Source organism: Lemur catta, chromosome 9, assembly GCF_020740605.2.
Source record: "Lemur catta isolate mLemCat1 chromosome 9, mLemCat1.pri, whole genome shotgun sequence".
Taxonomy (NCBI): domain Eukaryota; kingdom Metazoa; phylum Chordata; class Mammalia; order Primates; family Lemuridae; genus Lemur; species Lemur catta.
Window position 1 is genome coordinate 12,865,096 of NC_059136.1, and position 13,656 is coordinate 12,878,751.

Consider the following 13,656-nt stretch of genomic DNA (forward strand, 5'->3'; position numbering starts at 1 on the left):
ACTAAGTACTCTTGAGAATAAAGGCTCTTCCTGCTATTAAGTAAGCTTGTGCTAAATGTTTGATAAATGAGTGCACACTCCCAGTGTCGGAGAGTTTGCTGTCCTTGCTTGGAGCATTGCTCAGAAGGATAGAAGTGGGGAATACATCAGTCAATCAATGATACAAGTGAGGAACACCTCTTGTGGTTTTTTTTTTGTTGTTGTTGTTTTGGGTTTGTTTGTTTGTTTTTAATGTTGCAACATCAGAAGTCACTTAGTAACAGAGTAGCCTAAACAGAGGAGAAAAATTCAGAATGAAATTATTTCTTCCAGCTTCTGGCAGGAGCTCTGATGAAGAAATAATCTAAATACCAAAGAAAGTTTTGTTTTATGTGCTTTTTAGTTTGTTTTTGTTTTGCTATGCAAGAGATTATTGAAATTTACACTTGTAAAATTGTATGAATCTTTCGTCTCACATCATCCTTGTTCCCTTAGCAGTTAATAAAGAAGATGAATAGATGAATTTTCCCTGAATTAGATAAAATATCATCCAGCTTCAAAATTAAAAGACAGAATTACTAGCAAACTTTGATAAATTCTAGAAATTTGACTAAGAATAAAAGTGTAGCATCTCCTTAAACAATACTATCAAGGATTTCTACCCAGTTGTTAATTTAAAAATATTTTCCTGTGCAAAAAAGATCTCTCTATGGATGCATATTTTAGCATTTTGAAAGTATGCCTTTGTGAAAAAATTCCATAAACAAAGAAAACTTTTAGATGTGTCAAATTCAACAATCTGCTTATGTTGGTAACATGAAACACACTAAGTCTTTCAGGAGATCCAACTTTAAAAATATTTTAAATGGCCAATGACATAAGAAAATGAGTTTGCTTCAGACTTTTCTTTTTGATGTTAGTAACGTGTTAAGGAAAAGATAAAGAGAGAAATTCTTGTCAAAATAACATTTCATTGCCCATGTTTAGGTCTGCTTACAAGTATAAGAACTATACCCCAAAATTTTATTAAGCAGTTAAGCTTCCAATCTTGATTAAAGATATTCAGGACCAGGTCATATTTGTGCTTAAAATTTTTTTAAACTTTTCTGCAGAAACAAATGTGTTTCTCAGTCACTCAGATGTGATACTAGATTCAGTGGATCTTACAAAATATTATGTAAACCTTTAAAAAAACTGCTCTTATCAAGTTGCAAGAAGCCAAACTGTGAAATGTACATTGTGTGCTAGTGTAGATTCACTGTATCAAATTGGATGATGCATATGACAGTAGTTGGTAAATGGTAAATAAACCACTACATGTATGCAAGTTATTCAAACTACTGGTGAAGCTTGCTACATTATGATGATGATGATAGTGATAATATTAGCAACATTAATAACAATAGCTATCATTTTTACTGTGTGATTTATATTATGTGCCAGCCATCATTCTTAGCACTTTGCATGTATTTGCTTATTTATTGCTCACAAAAATTCGTTGAAGTAGACACTATTATTATTTCTACTTCATAGATAAGAACTGGAAGCATAGAGAAATAAATTGCCTAAGGTCACACAGCTCATCAGCTTATGACCATTAAAGTAGTTCTTCATGCCTCATGCAAATGTAGTCACAAAAGAAAGTGCTGGCACAGGATTCATGAATTACTCCCTAGTTATAGTATCTGATCCAGATGACCCAACATATGGCCATGTAACTTCTTAATTATTGATGTAAAAGCACACACACATACAAACTTATTCAGATATCCAATGATATGGCAGGTATCCTTGAACTAACACATACATTTGTTCTCTTTATTTGAAAATGATGCAAATGAGTCACATGATTTTCTCTGTAAAGGCTCTTTCTGCTATAAAGTCAGCATGTATTAAATATTTGATAAATGAGTACACGCTCCTCAATGTGGCAGTATTTGCCTTCCTTCTTGGTGCATTACTCAGAAATCTTTGGTTTACAAGGAACAAAAAGTCAACTAAAACCAAAAAGGAGACTGGATTAGTTGCAATAAGTGAAGAGCCTGGAGAGCTCGGGTTTCAGGCGTGGCTGGATCCAGGCACTTAAGTAATGTCAACATGCCCATCTCACATGCTCCTGCTCTGTGCTGCTCTGTTTTTTTCTTCATTGGATTCCTTCTTTGCCAGGCTCTCTTCACCAGCAGCTATTGGTTTATATTTGGCTAGTCTAGAAATGAGATCACTATTTTCTTTATATCTCTAACCAATGTCCCAGGAAGCTTTGGACTGGCATAGCCTGGAATCATGTACCTACCCCTGAACAAATCACTGCCTTCAAAGGTATAAGGCATCTGACTGGCCAACTGAGAAGCACGAGGAGAAGGAAGGGAAAAAAAGGAGAAGAATATATAGAAGAAGATGATGGTGATAAATGGAAATGTGATGGAAGAATAGCCTCTCTTAGCCCAGAGATATCTTGCTGATTTTTATCTCAAGTGCTGTCTCTAAAATTTAGTTTCCAAAATGTAAGTAAATAATAGATCATTCCATCCTCCTCTTCAGATTATATTCTTTATTTGTGCCTGCCTTATTTGTTGTATTTAAAGAAAATGGACATGGAGCTTGGAACAAGGCAAGGCTTATACAGATGATGCCATTTAGGAGGGATACTGTTTCTTTCTCTGCTTCATTGTACTTGGTTGTAATTATGATCAATACCATAGTGACACTTAATTGTATCATTTCAATAAATCCACATTCATTGTTAAAATCATAAATTAATAGAAGGGTACTCCAAAGTGTGCCCCATTACACATTTACAATTTCTTTCTCAGACTCTAGGAAAATGATGGGAATTTCCCTGTGGTCTTTTCTCACATAGTAACATCCTTCTGTCCTACTGCACACAAAGGTCCCATTGATTGGAATAGCAGCTACACTTCTGTGCAGGGCCAAAGGGCTGGGGATTCAGGAAGTTCTCAACTGGTCTAACAAGAATGAGCACCACACCTTCTGAAAGCTCTGCAGTGACCAAGGCACAAAAATAGGGTTTGAACTGAGAATTGGGTAAAATTAGGGAAGTGACTTCAGGCAACTAGATTCTGAGAGATTGAGAGTTCAGATAAGAGGCAATGAGTATTTGGGCCATTATGTTTCATTCCAGCCTCACATTTTTCCTAAAACCCATGAGGCAGAGAGAGAGAGAGAGAGAGAGAGAGACCCAGTGGAGAGCCGTTCCACAGCCACACAGGTGCCTGAACTCTGAAGTCCCCACAGCATTATTGTGAATTATATTCTCCCCCGTCAATGACTTTTTTCTTGAACAGTGCTTTTTCTTTTAGACCCAGGGGCAGAACATTAAGTCATACTCCTCATCTCACAGCACACTTTTGATATCATTATAAGTCAGAACTAAGCCTTTTACTCATTTGTTTATTACATTTTATCCACTTCTCCCCTTCCATTTCCCTCCCTCAACCCATAAGCACTACTGTGCTTGATATCCTTGAATTTGTATGTATTCTCATAAGACACAGAATTTCCCTGTTTTGTGTGTATATGTACCTTTCATACGTATGTTTTCATTTAAATAAATGGTGCCCACAGACTTTATTCTGCTTTTTTGCACCCAGTGCAGTGTTCAAGTTTGGTCTACACTGCTTCAAACTGTCGCACGACATTGCACAGGGTCAGCCTCCCTGACGTCTCATTATCCATCCCCCCAGGGTGGACACCTGAACACTGCAGTCACCACCACCCTCACGGCCACAGCCAACACTGTGATGGGCTCTGCTCCCAGGAGGGGGACAGCCAGGTCATGGGACTCATGGACTGGTCTCCATCTGGCTTGCCTGTCTTGAGGATTCTATGAAGCCCCCACCATGGTGACAATATCAGGTTCGTGTCATGTGAATGGGAGAATCTGAGGCTCAAAGAGGTTAAGTGACGTGCCTGACCTCACATGGCTAGTTAAGTGGTGGAGTCAGGATTCAAAGCCAAGTTTCTCTGACTCTCAGGTTCCTATCGTTCCGCTGTACCACACTGCTTTCCGCAGGGATCTTATGATTCAGTGGCCTAGGCCACAGGCAGTGAGGACTCAGTGAGTAATCTTTCTTGTAAGAAGTCCAGAGAAAGTGTTTCTTCCCTTCATCGGGCATCCATTCCCCCAAGTGGCTTTAGGCCTGCTGGAAGAAGAGAACAGACCCTGCCACAAGGCCATCGTATCATCAGAGATGAGGGAGAGCCCCACTGGCTAGGGGCCAGGCGAGCTGAGTCCCCCTCACACCCCTGATGCAAGCAGATTAACAGCTGCCATCTGGCCAGCACAGTCTCTCCATGCGAACCGCACACCCTCCCTCCGGGTGAATCACTGGTGTGACCAATACCGGTCAGGCCCAGGGAAACTTTGATGGCTCTATTAATGAAGATGAAAACTTGAGATATGCCAAATACAGATTAAATGGCGTCTCGGTAACATGATTATCTCTGAATTACTAGCTACACAGTGAGACGGCCAAGTGACTAATCCTGGGGAAGGCTGGATGCTTTGGACAGAGGATTCACTAATTCTAGCCTTGGGGGCACCCTTTGCTGTATCAAAGTAGTATTCTACTAAATGGAACACCCAAGAGTAGTGGCTTCCTCTGTAGGAGAAGTCACTCTGTTTCAGAGCAGAATTAATTTCTTGAAGTTCTGAGGTTCTAAATTTAAATGGGCTATAATGAGATGAGCATGGAGTATGTCAGTAAAACAAAATGAGAAACAATCACAAGAATCTGGCAAATGTTCACATCTGTAGCACTGTTGACGAAATTAGCAGAAATGAAAGGATAGGAATAACACCAAGGAAAGTCTAAAAGCCACAGGTGGAGTCATTTTCTCCTGCCTTCCTTCCCGTTCCGTCTTTAGCTCAATACTATTTAGCAAGCTTTTCTATGCTAGCGCTCCCCTTCATCGGTGCATGTCATCTCTGTGAGGCGGGCATTGCTCTTTCCATTTTCCAGATGAGAAAGCTAAGGCTTAAAAGTGTCTGAGGTCAAACATGGCAGCTGGTCAAGCTGACAGGCAACCCCAGGTCTTTCTGTGTCCAAAGTGAGTGTGCTCTTAAGGAAATGCCATGGGTCGACTTCTCAATTTTAGGGAGCTACACAGAATTCTGAGAGAGTTCCAAGAATTATTTTCAAAACACATGGAAAGCCAGCCCCAAAAAGGTTATGAAAATTACATTTTCTTTAAAACAGAAGATTGGGACTTGTCAAGTGGTGGTGGTGATGGAGGAATGGGATTGTTAGTGAGTATCCGTAAATAATTTGACAAATAAAATGTCTTGTCATTTAGCTGAAATTGTGTAAGAAAGTCTTTCCTTGGCAAATATGGAATGAACTATGAAATCTCCAAGAATCCCATTTAGACCACAAATGGCTATAAATCTCCTTACAGTTTAGTCATAAGAGGTCAAGGACATGACTTGGTGGCGTGGCACATGGTCTAAATTGCATATTGTGTAAAGTTATCTAAATAAGTCTCGAGAAAGCCCACACGTTCTCCTTTCTCTTGAAGTACATTTGCAGGCATAGCAGGCAGATGAACAAAACACTGATTCTCAGACTTCTGACGTACCGTACCTGTTTCAATCAGATGCATAACTGTGTTAGGACTGCTATTGTTTACTCTTCACACTTTCACTAGCAACTTTAATTTTCGGTTAAGTTCTTGAAATCCCTTTCTGGAAAAGCAAATGAGATCACACTCTCCATTCTTCTGGTTAACAGTGTCATTATCACGCTGCAGATTCTGAAACAATCAGCTAAATTCCATTGTCATTCTGAGTCCCTCTCTTTCTTTTGTAACGCATTCACAAACATATTCAGTTTCTGCCTTCTCAATGGAGAAAATTTTATAGAAACTACCGTAAATGGTGCATAATTGTAAATGGCTTTAAAAAGCCATATGGAAGGATGAATCTGTTTCCATCTTTCTAAATATCCTTTTGCTTTGTGTTTTGCAATACCTTTTGCACCCAGCTTTGGTCAAAATTGTTGTTGGCCATTTGCCAGTTTGAAATGTCCTACAAAATGAATTGCTTCTTTTGTAAATAAGAAAAAACTTGGTAACTTTGGAAAATATTGCTTCGAAGTACTGTACTGGAGTTATAGCTAGCTGCGAGCACTTTCTGTGGGGGCAAAGGAGTGCAGTGAGTTTATTGTCTGTTCAGCATGTATAAATCACAATCCAGGTAATATTTTGTGCTTGCCTTCATATCTCCTAGCGGCTGTAGTTTGGGGCATCACAAATATTCTCTCAGGAGAGAAGCACATATTTCCTCTGTCGAGATGGCCTTTCATTTTGGGTTAAATTTTCAAATGACACCAGTACCAGATGGAAATTGGGACAAATTTTTAACCACTCATTTCTTGGCTGAGGCTTAATGAGGACACCATGATATCCAAGTGAATAAGTTCATCCATTATTATTGGCTTCTTTTTCTTACTTTTTACTTTAGGAAGTTAATTTATTCCTCTTACAATTTAAATGCTAACTCTTCTAATATTATTCTTACAAGGTAACTTCTGATCTGGCCACTCTTTAATCTTCTGTCTTTCCCATATCACCCTGTGCTTTTCAGGGTAAAATATCTCAAAATGGCACACCAAGGACAAATATCACAGTTGTGAGATCCTTCTCAAACCAAAGTGGTTGTCAAAATTAACTCGATAATGCATTGCAGGACACTTTAGGGCACATTATCACACAGATAATAATATTTGTGATTTTTAGGGAATTAGAAATGACAGTGGAAGTGCACTAAAAGGAAGTTTATTAAACCTCACTTTGAAGAAGGGAAATATTGCTCATCGAAAGGAATTATAGATGTATATACACTATAAATCACTATGTGGGATTATTAAAATAACTTTCCTTTCAATACTCTTCTTTCCAATATATGATTCTTGAATCATTTTCAAAATTATGATGACAAAATTTAAAAAAGCTTTATTGAAATGATGGACTACTTAAGACAGGATTGGACTGATGATCAATTAAAACTGTATCTCTATACTTCCATTCATGATGGGGAATCTTTTTTATTTTTAACTCTGAAAATTAGCTGAAATAAGATATATTATGCCAAGATATCGGGGCAGGAAATTGTCACTAGGTGTGAATAAGAGACACCCTGCCTCTCTGTTCTAATGAAAATGCAGTCATATCTCTACTTAGCAGGAAAGACAAAACTGCAAAAGCCTCAAATATTTTGAAAATTGTCTTTAAAAAAATCAGCTCATGCACAATGTATAAGCACAGGAATCAAATCCATCAGTGAATGAGATGTAAAACGCATCAAACTTTGTTGAGTTTAAGTCCCTCTCCCGTAGACTTTTTAATATCATCTTAAGAAAAATCAATTTAAATGTCTACCTAAATTCAGGAGAAAATATATATATATATATATATATGTGTGTGTTATATATATTTAGTGTATATATGTTATATATATTTAGTATATATAACATCTTGAGTCTCCTTAGATACATTTCAAAGAATAACAAGAGCTACTCAGAATCACTATATGAAATAATGCAAATCCTCCATAACATACTTGCCCAAATCATAGCCAAGTACTGAACAAATACAGTTACAAGGTTCTGTTGGGTAAGGGTCATAAAAATTCCTCATTTTCCTCTATCATATCTCAAATGGTGTTTCCTCTAAAAGCCAAATTTCATCTGGGGAAAGACTTTATTTTGTTTTAAAGACTAAGACCCAATGTTACAGAATCTTAGGTTAAACAAAGTGTCTAGAGAATTATCATTTTAGTGGAGATTTTAATTAAGACCAACATTTGCTGATGTCACTACAAATGCCATATTTTAAAAAATACTAAAATACCCAACTGCCACGTGAATGTGTGCGTATACATGTGCGTGTGTGCAATGCAGATATATATGTGTGTCTTAATACAAGAGTTTTCTACAAATAAACTTGGCCACAAAACTCCTGCTCCTTTAGGAGCTGTTGTATTTTTGTTTTCATATGTGGCACTGTATGTATTTCTATAGTTTTGAACAACTATATTTGATTAAAATCTGTCAGATTTATCTTTTTTAGCAGGAGAAAAGAAATATGTGTTTCTCCAGAGAGGAAATCAATGTGTCTTTATGATAGATGCAGAGTGGAAAGCCGGATACTGTCGCTTTAAGTGATGAAGCAGAAAGGCAGAATAGGTCTCACCACTGGCTGCTGACACAATTGTTGTGAGGCAAAGCTCTGTTTAAGTCTTGTAGTCTTCCTTTATAGGGTAGACTTGCAGTCACTGACCTAGTAGTTATTACTCCAACTTGTTAAGTAAAAAAAGGCCTTGCATCTCAGGTGTCCATGGTTTAATTTGTTTAAATTTCCTTAGCAGCGTCTTTTAGCCAGAGCTCTCTGCTCTGTTGCCTTTCTGCGTATGAGAAAAATTTCTCTTCTCCCATAGGAAGGCACCAGGCTTTCAAGGCCCCATGACTGTACCAAGGAATCTTCCTTCCCCAGGCAAACAGAAGGAGGAATCCTTGAAAGGAACTTCTGGGCTATGCCAGAGACACATGAAGCAGGAAGTGTCCTCAAAGAGGGATGGAAAACTGCTTCACAACAAACATATGTCTAAAAGTCTCCTCCCTTCGCTTGGAAACCACCCCCCTCCCCAGGAGCCCAAGGAATTCCAGATAGAGCTAAGCTGGATAGAAAAGAAAGCGTCTGCCCTGGCATTGCGAGGTTGTAAGATTCTCCATTCAGAGATGGTCCAACCAGCAGACACCCTATTAAGGCAGCCTGAGAAAATCAAGTGAGTGCAGATGTCTTTGCAGCGTAAGTATCTATGACTCTGTGGTTACAACCAGCCATAGCGTTCGAACTAACTTATAAAGCAATGTCAAGATCTATGAACTCATGTATCAGTTAAAATTGCTGTATCTTTTGTCTCATGAATGGTATCTGTCAAGAAAATATTAAGTGTTTATTTGCAGCCAGTTCCAATAATAATGTTCTATGAATAAGCTACTTCCCTACTTAACTTCTTTTTTTTTTTTTTTGAGACGAAGTCTTGCTCTGTCACCCTGGATAGGGTGCAGTGGTGTCATCATAGCTCACTACAACCTCAAACTCATGGGCTCAAGTAATCCTCCGGCCCCCTGAGTAGCTGGAACTATAGGTGTGAGCCACCACGCCTGGCTAATTTTTTTATTTTTTGTAGAGACAGCATCTCATTCTTGCTCAGGGGGGTCTTGAACTCTTGGCCTCAAGTGATCCTCCTGGTTAGGCCTCCCAGAGTGCTAGGAATTACAGGTGTGAGCTGTCCCTACCTAATTTCTTTTGAAATGATATGTTGGCTTTTGTTCCTTAATCAATGGATGTTTCTAGAGGGCATTCTATTGATATCAGTGTGTGCTCAGCATATTAACCCAGACCTGATTAAACCTTTAAATGGCATTGTATGCAAAGCACCCTAGTCAAGGGTTTGGAACATGGTAGGTATTAATCACAGGTTCATTTCTTATTTTTCACTCCTCTCTTCAGCTTACATCCTACAAATTAAATAAATAAGCACAAATGACGAATGCATTTGCCTAAAGCTAAGTGACTCTGTCTTTTTCCCCAATGTCCACCCTCCACCCTTACCTTACTCCTGCAATCGCTAGGCTATGCAGAAACAGGGTTTATGAATTCATTAACGCCATCACACCCATTATAACTAATTGGAAAACTTTCCACAATTTACATAAAATTATAATGATTAAGATACATTTTTGTGTTCTGGTAACAGAACCTATCTAGAAGTGGTATCTCATATTTTTGATACACTGGTGGAATTAATTTGCTAATATTCTGTTCATGATTTTTTTATTGAAATTGGTCTTCAAATTTCATACTGTCTTTAGATGTTATCATCACAGAACAATTCCTTTTCATGGTCAAATGTATTTTATATAACACTGCAATTTATTTTTTTAAAAGACTGTAATGCCATCGTAAAACCATCTAGGTCTGGTGCCTTTTTAAATGACAGATCATTCACTTTGCATTCTGTTCAGTAATAATTGGTCTATTCATATTTCCTACCTCTGTATTCTTAAGGTAATTTTCAGAGTTTGTATTTTTACTAGGAAATCATCCATTGCCCCTAGGTTTTTAAATGTATTTCTGTGGAGTTGTATATAATATCTACCAGCAACTTTTATCATCTTCCCCATAGCTGTGGTGTAGAGTGCTCTCTCTCTCTCTCTCTCTCTCTCTCTCTCTGTCACACACACACACACACACACACACACACACACACACACACACACACACACCAGGCTTGACAGGGTTCTATATAGTTCATCAATATTTTCAAAGAATTTAATTATGATTTTACTTATCACTTTTTATGTTTTCTATTTTGTTAGTTTTGGCTTTTATCTTAATTCCTTCCTTCCACATTCCTGTTTTATTTTGTTACTTGTGATTTTAAGTTGAGTGTTTTAAATTTTATTTGCAACTCTTATTTTTTTAACAATAAAGACAATTTAAGGATATAATTTTTGTCTGAGTACAAAGTTTGTTTGAATGTCTTCTATAGTATGAAGTGTTTTTATTACTCTAGATAGCTTGTAACTTTAACTTGGTTTTCTTCTTTGATCTAAGGATTATTTAAAAGAGTGTGTCTTAATTTTAAGAATTTATTGTCGAGTATATATGCTTATATCTATTATAGTTTTATTGGGTTGTGATCAGAAATGTAACCTATAAAAACTGTACATTTTAAAATTTATTTAGTTTTTTTGTGTGGCCAAGTTCTTTTACAAATGTTTCATGGACACAAGATAAGAATTTCAAGTCCTTGTAGGGTACGTAGATATATACACATATCCATTAGTATGTATTTGTGTGTGTGAGTGCATGCTTTCCAGGTTATAACTATCTTATTGAAATCCACTATATCCTTACTCACTGTTTTCTTAATCTATAAGATTCTGAAAGTGGCTTATTAAATATTCCCACTACACTTGTATTCTTTTATCACAATTCTAGCAATTTTACTTTATGTATTTGTCTGCCATGTTATTTGATATTTTGTGGTTATCACAATTACTTAGTGGACTATGCTATGCCTTCTATCATTACATAGAATCTCTCTTGAAAGTTTTTTATGAATTCAGACTTGCATTCTGGTTGATCTGATACTTTGGGTTTTTGTTTTGTTTTGTTTTGTATTTTTTGTACAGTTTTTGTACAGTTTTATTCCAGACAACTGTATCATTTACAGTTGTCTGGAATATCTTTGCCCAACCCCTAATTTACAATATTTTACTTTGCCATGGACATAACTCTTTTTAAGTTGCACATAGCTAGACTTTATTTTTTAACCTAATCAAACATTTGGTAGGGAATTATATCCATTCATATTTCTTGTTATAAATGATCTACTTAATTCTTCTATCTTATATTTAATTTCTTTTTTTTTTTTTACATTTTGCTATTGTTTCTTATTTACCTGTTTTCCTATTTTTTGCTGGCTTAGTTAAGTTCCTCTTCATTTTTTTATTTCCCCTGGTAATTTGGGAGGTATTTTTGTTTGTCAGATGTGCTATAGGTTACCTTCCTTCCATAACTATTGAAGTTAAGTTTTACTCCCTTTTAGTCTATCATTATTGAATAATGATTTCCCTCCCACTGTGATAGTCACTTCCGGACTCTGCTATCACACATCATATGCACTCACACCTCTTAGCTCCAGAGTTTTTCCCAACATCTCAGCCTTTCTATTCCAATAATCCATATTCTTCAAATTGTTACAAATTCCCAATTATATCATGATCATGATCCATTGTTTTTGCTCCTTTTGGTCTTGAAATTTCCATTATATTCAGTTGTCATTTGGTGAGAGGATTTTTGTAGTGTTTCCATCAGAAAGACTATGTGAGTAATATACACTCTGAGCCGTCATTGTTCCCATATAATTTTCTTTTGAACCAAATAAATAATATTTTCCTGATTATATGCTTCTTTGACTTCAGAACTTTTCTTACAATAGATTTGATTTCACGATCTCTAGCTTTCAGTAGACTTTTCTCAATACACATAATTTTACCATCTTTGAGCTTTCAGTAGTGCGGACAAGCATAATGCTAGTCAAATTTTCCTTTATTTTTAGTTAACCTGATTGCTCTATTAGAAAATTTCATGGGTTTGGGAGACTTGACTTGAGAAGAGTGTTTTGTTTGTTTGTTTGTTTTTGTTTTCAGTGTTTGGATTTTTTGTTTCATTTGTTTTGCTTTGTTTAGTATTTAGTATCATGGGTCAGTTTCCCTGAGATGGGGATTTGTGAGCAGGAATTTTACTCAGACGTGCTCTTGGGAACTTTGCTTATAACAGATGAAGAAGCAGGATTGGGTAAAGGGAAAAGTTGAGTTGCAGTGCAGCCTTAACAGGACTCAGCTGATCTTACGGGAGCTGAGTTTGAGTTTTCAAATGGGAACAAGGAGATGAGTCCTTCGCATCTCCACATTAACCAGTCATTGGATATGGACAACAGCAGGTAAGGGACTACAGTGCCCCAGTCCTGGAAGGGGAAGCCAGGTGGAACTCCATAGTGTCCACTATGCTAAATATTCAGGAATTTAATGAGGGTATGTCTAGTTACATGTTTTTGTTTGGATCTGTTTTGTTTTGTCTTAATTAATTCTTACTTGGACTCAGCCATTGTAATCAGAAAATTAATATCTTCCTTTAGCTCAGTGAAATGTTCTTTCATTTTGGGAGTGATAAACACTTCTCCATCTTTTCCTTTTTTCTTCTGGGTGGCTCATTATTTGCATGTTAAATTTCGTAGGTCTGTGCTCTAAGTCATCTATCTTTTCATTCATGTCTTCTTTGTGGCATGTTGTGCTTCCTCTTATTTAATCTTTTGCATCCCTAATTCAATTGCTAGCAACAATCATGCTTTTATGACTCATTTAATGGCTATTTTAGTTCAGAAATCATGGCTGTAGGTCTGTAAGCTCTTCACGGTGTTCCAGTGCCATGTCTTTGAGGATTCTCATTATTTTCATGTTCATCTCTCCACCTCTTCCTTAGGTTGACCTCAGCAATGAGCCATTTGTCCTAGCCATTTGGATGTCTTTCCCCTAGTTCCTGATCCCCATTTGAAGAGCTGTGGTTTTCCTTGAAGGTCATATTCTATTAGTTTGTACAGATCAAATGTTTGGTTTGGGGTGAGAGGAGCGTCAAAACTGGTAGAAAGCATAGAGGTTACCTGTTAGTATCTGCTGAGGCACTGAAAAGACTGGCTGGACAGATGCAGAAGCTCATCTGCTTGTTCCTGCCTCCCTCCTCAGGGACACCATGGTCAGGAGAAGCAGATGGGCCTTCCATGGACCACATCATGATGAAGATATATGAAAGGTCTTCTTCTGCAGACAAAAATCTGCTGTCTTCTCTTAGGCCTTGAGAAGAGGCTGAACTTCTCTTTCTCTGCTCCTTCAGCTCTAGCTCAACCATCATAAGTCTCAGGGAACCCTCAGCATCCAACTCACTGTCCCAATGATGTCCATGATACTCCATGGCTTGAAGGGACTGGAAAGGGAGAAAAGAGTCAGGGGCAGGTACTCAGGCACTATCCCCACAGACGCTCCCCCACACTCTGTCAAGTATTCCTTAAGTTCTTCTGATGAGAGTCAA

The 13,656-nt window shown here is 37.4% G+C and overlaps 1 long non-coding RNA gene across 2 annotated transcripts in view; it reads right to left on the reverse strand.

Annotated features, from left to right (window-relative positions):
• Positions 1 to 13,656, reverse strand: part of LOC123645206 — a 72,902-nt gene that overhangs the window by 6,465 nt on the left and 52,781 nt on the right. Inside the window, exon 6 of one of the 2 annotated variants that reach the window (XR_006737439.1) lies at positions 13,345 to 13,551. The exons of the other annotated variant lie outside the window; for it this stretch is intronic. This is a non-coding gene — a long non-coding RNA (uncharacterized LOC123645206). Of the gene's footprint in view, positions 1 to 13,344; positions 13,552 to 13,656 lie in introns of those variants that run through there. 2 annotated transcript variants of the gene reach the window in all.